This window comes from Lycium barbarum, chromosome 6 (genome assembly GCF_019175385.1).
Source record: "Lycium barbarum isolate Lr01 chromosome 6, ASM1917538v2, whole genome shotgun sequence".
NCBI lineage: Eukaryota > Viridiplantae > Streptophyta > Magnoliopsida > Solanales > Solanaceae > Lycium > Lycium barbarum.
Window position 1 is genome coordinate 104,060,890 of NC_083342.1, and position 7,668 is coordinate 104,068,557.

Here is a 7,668-nt window from a genome sequence, read left to right on the forward strand (position 1 = left end):
AATTATTGAAGAAAAACAAAACCTGCAAACTTTCTTGCTTGTTATAATGAGTTCCAACTGAAATGTAAGAGCCTAAAAATATCTAATTTATGTGCCGAAAAATAAATGAGCTACTGTTATTCATAAAATATTTCAGTTAGACATTTTTAATTTTTTTTAGATAATGATTAGTGTATAATGTATATAATTGAAATTTTAATGAGAAGTTTCTTGTTCATGGACATCCTCAATGATCTCTCTACACCATTGGCTATGCCACTTCTCAGAGCCTTTAGCCTTTAGTTTACTTTGTATATACATAGTCTCCACATTGCATTTTTCATTATCTGCACTCTCCAGAGAAAAAATGAACAACTTGATAAGGAGTTGGAAGCAAAATATGTTGATCACCAATCATTAAAGTTGCAAACTGATCAACTGAAAGTTGCCCTCGAAGTGATCATGAGAAGCATGGAATTGGAAGAAGAGCTTCAGATGCACGCCATATGCACATAAATATGATACTAATCAAAGTTAAATTTTATTCCAACCAGTATCATATTTTTCCGTGCATGACACGTGCATCATCGAAAATTGTGTTTCAAGAAAGAAGTAATAAACCCCAATCATGGATTGTTTCAAATTATTTCATTCACAATTAGTTTTTTGATAGAAGTTAATCATCAGCATAAAGATTAAATCAAAGTGATCATGAGACTCATGGAAATGGAAGAGGAGCTCCACTAAGGAGAAACTGGAGTTGGCTTAGGAAACAATTGGATCATAAATGTCATTAACGTTATTTTTAGGCTTTAAAATACCTCTCTTTCCACCTACTGAATCATATATAGTTGCTCTTCACAGTATTTTTAGGCTTAAAATGCTCATCATTTAATGGGACATTAATGAGTCTTTTAATTGAGCATATGTCACTAATTTAAGAGTAACTTACACAAATAGCTATAGTTTCTAGGATTCTAACCAATCATAGCTACCATTTTCTTAGTTACAATTTGTAGCTACTTTTTAGCTATTTCGCGTGTATTTATGTGTATTCAAATACATAATTCCAAAATGCTGTCAGTCAAATACAAATATATTTTACATGTTTCGCGTGTATTTAGATGTATTTAAATACACAGTTTTCTCCTTCAGAATTATAGAAATACAAGCGAATCCAAAAAATACACTAATATTTTTACACTAAAAAGGAAAGAATACAATCAAATCCGGTCACATATCCGGCAAAATTACAAAATACAATTAAATCAAGATTTGAAAAATACAACTATTTTCAGATCTGGCCGTGCTCCCTCTCCCTTGCTCCGGCAAACTTTCGTCCTCTCCGATGAACCCGCTCTTCCACAACACTCAAATACAGTGTATTAGATACCATGAATACATAGAAAATACAGATCTAAGGAATAGAGGAGTCTTGAGAGTATGGTAAAGAAGGAGAACAGAAGAAGGGGGTCAGTGTGGGTCAGCAGAGGGTTTGATGGGGGTCAGCGGGGATTAGGGGATCGCCTTCATCGGCAGCCAGATGTGACGGAGTGAAGAGGTAGACTAGGGTTTTCGTGTCTTTTGAAATCTGAGATTTTCGATGTGTGAATACAATATAGCTACAAGGAGCAATTGGAATACACAATATAACTACGGATTGTAATTTATTTAAAGTGTAGTTATTATACTGAATTACCTCCTATAGTTAGGTACATCATGTAAAAATTCCTTAATTTAATGGTTCTTCCCATGGGCCTTGATTATGAGAAATTGCAGAAAAACCAGTGGCATTAGGCAATTCTGCAAATTCAAAGTTGTAATGTGCCGTGCTGACATATGGAAATATGGCAAGTTAGATGCTATTCCAACTGAAACCAGCAACAACACCAAACCTGCAGCTATCATCATCCACCAAGTGAAGCCCAGATCCCTGATACACCCAGCATCCATCAGAGGATTACACCAGATAATCCCCCTCACTGTAACTAACAGCACCCCAACTTGAGTTTTAAAAGACCTTACAGTCATGAGCAACTCAAGTATCCTATCATATACTTCCATGGAACTTGTCTTGTACTCCTTGAAATGCACAATAACAGCTGTCATCATATCATTTCCTATGCAAGGATCAATGAAGCAGTAGAAAAATTCAGTTATGAACCAAATTTGCACCAACTCATTTCCACTGCTAGATTGACCATTAGTACAGCCTCCAATAATGAATTTGAGCATGATGATCTTATTTTTCCATGCATAGGCTTCATACATCACTAAAGTGAACATACTACCTTTTGGATCCAATTACTTATTTTGTTGGTTTTGGAAGTTACTAAACTATGTGGATTTTTTTCTTGTATAGGCTGTTAAAAAGGGTCGAGATCCAACACCAAGTGAGGTACATTTGCACGTCCATACACACGGTCATGATGGAAAATCTTTTGTTGGTGAGCGAGCCCGAATCGTGCATGTGAGTCTAACATTCTATAATCTTCTATAGGAAGTTTCTTTCAGTAGTATATTATGCTTATACTGTCTGATTTCACTTCAGTTTTTGTTTGTTAACAAATATGTTTTCTGAAAACTTATATTCCTTTAGCAGAGTAAATCAATAATTCTGTTGTTGTTTTCTCAAAGTAGGCAGCATTATAGCTAATTTTAGCTATATCTGTGAGGATCCGTAGGTGTTAACACATGCATGCTGCGGGTTGCCCTCTCATGACATGCATGACTTGGACTACTGGGGATATTTGTGAAAGGGTGCTTAGCCAGCTCGAGAAAACACGCCGCAGCGCCTCGAACCCGCGACCTTGCAGTCACATTCCTTTCGCCTCTTACCAATTGAGCTGCACCCTTTCACAAATATCCCCAGTAGTCCAAGTCATGCATGTCATGAGAGGGCAACCCGCAGCATGTATGTGTTAACACCTACGGATCCTCACAAAAAAGGTGCCTTTTTGTCGAATCCCAAACGTTTATCATTCGAGGACGAATGATCCCAAGGGGGAGATATTGTAACATCTCGTAGCTTCGGGCTAAGATTTGTATCATAAGATGGGGGTATAATAAACCCAATTTGAGTAGTGTATAAATGATGTTTGAAACCCAATCAATATATGAGAAGAGTCTTTGGGCAAAGCAAAGTTGAAAACCACTCTACGGGGCATGTTTGCAAGTGAGTTTATAGAAGGTCTTACTTCCAACGACCATAACCCCATTATTAATTTAGAATTTGGGAAAACTTCCTTGATGAAAGTTGTAGCCCTTTGAAATATATTTCCAACGGTATATTATGGGGGTCAAACTAACATCAGTGCAAAGAGTTATGCCCATTTTACTGAAGACTGTTCGCTGGAAATTCTGCCAGCGTAACGGTGACGTTACGGACCGTAACACGTGTTACGGGCCGTAACAGTGGACCGTAACACACCGAAAATTTCCAGAACCTCACTGGAAATTTTCACCAAGTTACGGTACCAAGTTACGGTCCATCCTTTGTGTTACGGGACCGTAACAGTGACCGTATCTTGGTCCGTATGTACGTTTCGGGTCACCTGACTTCGGGAGGCCATAACCCTATCATAACTTGGGAATTTGGAAAAACTCAAAGAACGAAAGTTGTAGATAATTGAAATACCTTTCCAACCATACGTTGTGGGTTTACAGGAGACATCGGGATAGGGAGATATGGACGTTTTAAGACAGAAAGGTCCCAACCCATTTTCAAGTTGGGTCAACCCATTTCCCCCTTAGTATTTAAGGGAAATGAAAACCCAAGCAGCCTCCATTTCCCTCAAATTTCAGATTTTTAGAGAGATGAAGTGAGAGAGAGGAGAGCTAGAGAGATAAAGTAGAAAATCAACCAAGTTTAAGGCCCCGAATCCCGAAGCTTGTGAAGGATAAAGTGTAGTACAAGTTGTCGCCGTCATTCTAAGCTAAAAATCGAACTTGGGGATGTTGATTTCGTGGTGACTACTCACAAAAGGTAATGTTTCTATCCCTAATCATTTCTAGTTGTGAATTGATGAATTCTAGGGAGAATAATAATTGGGTTTGATGAAGAGAATTATATGAACTATGTTAGAGTTGTTGGATTGTTGACTTTGGATTGTTGTATTCATATGGAGGATGAAGAATGATGTAAATTACATCTAATTGAGATTGTAGAAGTAGCTAGAAGTAATAGAATGGGGATTGGGTGAAGAAAACACCATTAATGAGGGTTGTGGAGCTTCATGCCCACCAAGTGTTTGATAAAATGCTTAGATGAACAAAGCATGGATATTGTTGCTAATATAGAATCCCTATGACCTGTATTATTATAGATTAAAGTTGAAGGGATTGAAGGACATTGTGATACGCTCAAGAGCAGGAAGTCAAGGTATGTAGGCGCTATCCACGTGTGGGAACATCCTTGTTCCTCCCCATGTTTCAGTATTCCATGATTATACACCAAGTTTTAGGATTCTAGGCATATTCATGTTGAACCCTAGACACTTGAACCATGATGTATATTAAATAGTCAGTTACAATTCTGTTGATTAGTCTTAATTTACTGTTTTGGTAATTGAGACTCGGTCCGTAATCTATGAAAAACCCATAACTTGCATTCCATGGGTTCTATAACACAAGATATGAGATATTATGCTTATTTTCATGAAAAACTTTTATATATGTATTTATTGTCATGTCTTCATGTACCCATGTTCATGTCAAGATTCAGAAATCATGTTTTCAGTTATTTTCATGTTCGGGAGTTGTATTAATACCGAGAAGGCTCAGATAGCCTGAAACTACGTATGCCAACGTAGGATAAGGATCGCTCCGCCCAGTTAGGATGATTCCTTCATATTTTTCCCATTGAGGGATTTTGGATCCATTCATGTCATGTTCATGTCTCGTGCCCCGGCAAGGTACGAGATGGCTTAGCTGATCGGGCATAGATCAGACTCCACGTTTCTCCCCGTGGTGGTTCATGTCGGTATTACAGAATATTACAGATCATTACAGATTATTACAGATTATCTCATGCTTACAGTACTCATGTTTATGATCAGTTTCAGTATCCAGTTTCAGTTTCAATTTCATGTTCATGTATCATGTGCCTGCTATTTCTCTCATGTGTTTACATACTAGTACATTCAAAGTACTGACGTCCCCGTTTATTTGCCTTGGGGGCCTGCATTTCACGATGCAGGTACTGACGTACAGGACAACGCACCTGCTCAGTAGGACAACTCTCATATCAGCTTTTGGGTAAGCCCCATTCTCTTCGGGGTTTAGTCAGTTGTTTACCTTATGTCATTGATGCATTAAGGGTATGCTGGGGGCCTTGTCCCAGCAAGTATATTTTATGTTCAGACTCATGTTAGAGGTTTCATAGACTAGACAAGTCAGTTATGTCATGTCAGACATTTGGAGTCGTATAGCCATTTGGGCTCACTCATGTTTAAACAAGTACTTTATTAAGTATTACGACTTAATATGTTTTATAAAGGCTCATCATGCATTCACGTTATATTTCGCTTATGTTATGCATCATGATGATTCAACAAGTCATGTGGTTCGCTCGGTCACATGCAGTCAGGCACCGAGTGCCGTGTTACGTCCAGGCCATGGTTTGGGGCGTGACAATATCATTATTTAGAAAGTGATTTTCTTTTTACTAGACCGCGAGCTTGCTTTGCAATTTAGTTAGACAGTGTCTAAGTGAACCAGAAAGAACTGAGCGAGGTAGAGGGAAAGGAGTCCTAGATTGAGTGAGTGTTGGTTGAAAGTGAAGCTCATTAAAACAAGCACAGAACATTGTAGTGTTTAATGATTCCTCATAATTTCAGAAACTGCTTTATATAATTATATAGCTTGCAGAATGAAATAGTTGATGGCAGAATCTCAAGGTTAATCAACTGCCTAGACATCTCTCTGTTGGTTAATGCAATTCAAGTTTGTTTGTTGTTAATGATTTTTAGTAATTTTGGTTAGCTATTACTAGCAAATGCAATAATTAAAGCTACTGAGGTCTGCACCAGTGAATCACATTCAGGCTCTAATAAGTGCTTGTTTTACCATGAGAATAACCATTGTATACAACATGCCCTTTTATTTTAATCAATCTTTTCTATAATGGCTTTGCAATTTCAGGATTATTTGAAATATGGAGTGACTCCTTCAGAGTCAAAGATGCCTTCTCTAGTAAAGAATGAGCAGTGATGAATGGTGCCTTTTGTATCTTTCTTTGTAGTGGCATATATTCTTGGAGAATTAGGCTCTGTTGTTTCTGCAAGATAAAGTGCATGTGAATTTCGAATATGACATTGTATCATATTGAGTCAAGCCCGTTGGACACAGGTACATCGAGGCAAATGGAGGATCCGCGTAACATAGGTTGTGGACGTATGTGAATTTTTTGTTTTTTGATGGGTAATTAAGCTTTTGCTTGTTCCCTGAACTTATCACAGGTTAAAAAAATGGGAATAAGTTTTGTTTGCTTCCTTCAGTGAGCAGAGATATTTTGAATTCTATTGAAGCTTTTAGGGCATTATTCTTGTTATCTTTAATGGTTCTTGTACATGTGCTTACTGTTAGGGAAATGAGTTTCACTAATTATCACTTTCTTATACAGGAAAAATATCAAGAAATACTACAAAATCAGACACAGACTAAATCTGAAGTTGATCAATGTCAAGCCTATTACGAAGCCGCAGGAGGGGTAAAGAAAAGAAGAATATATGGTTTTGGATCTCAAGCACAAATATATTATCGGCTGAATCTTCGTCCTTCTTCTGCTTCTGATGCTACATCCTCAGTACCACCTCTGAATGCTCAACTAGCAGTGACTGGAAATTTGGATGAGTTAGTGACGCGATTAATTCCTACACTGACTAATAGCATCATTCCTGCACTGACTGATCGCTTGCTTCCTATAATTATTGAGCGAGTACGTGGATCGAGTCCTTCTGTCTCTTCTCAGACAGACACTCCTAATAACCATCCATCATCTATGGCACCTATAGTTCCAGCTCCAGCTACTACCAACATTGATCAAGTTCATGCATCGGTTTCTGGTGATGATCGTGGCTCTCCAGTCTCTCATTAGTTAGTTTTGTTGTTTGGACTTTATGGTTGTTGCATATGATTTTGGATTTTTGGTTTTGGATATTATCGTTGTGGATGCTTTGAACTTGATTTGCATGCTGCTATGTATTTTGGACCTTGTAGAATATTAGTTTTTATGAATTAAGTTATTATATGAGTCTCTAATATATGCTTGGACAGGTGTAATTAAAATATTATATAAAACCAATAAAAAAAATTGCGATGGATTTTTGTAGCTATAACTAATACAAAATCTAATGTTGCGACAAATTATTGTCGTCGCCAAATGGAATACAGAAATGTGTATTAAAAGAATTGGCTACGGAATTAGTGACGGAAACTATTGGTCGCCAATCCGATGAAACAAAAGAATTGGCTACGGAATTAGCGACGGAAACTATTGGTCGCCAATTAGATGAAACGACGAAATAAGTCACAGAATTAGCGACGGAAATTACTAACATTGCGACGGATTTCATGCGTCGCTCATATTGGCAACAGATAAAATCCGTCGCCAATCCGTCATTAAAACTGCGAGGGATTCATTTGTTTTGTCGGCAAATGGTTAGCTACGAGGATTTTACCGACGGATTC

The 7,668-nt window shown here is 37.7% G+C and overlaps 1 long non-coding RNA gene across 1 annotated transcript; it reads left to right on the forward strand.

Annotated features, from left to right (window-relative positions):
- Positions 1-1,888: 1,888 nt before the first annotated feature.
- LOC132599914 (uncharacterized) lies at positions 1,889-7,241 on the forward strand. Its single transcript, XR_009567066.1, has 2 exons — positions 1,889-2,449; positions 6,602-7,241. It is a non-coding gene; the product is annotated as an uncharacterized LOC132599914 (long non-coding RNA).
- The last annotated feature ends 427 nt before the right edge of the window (positions 7,242-7,668 follow it).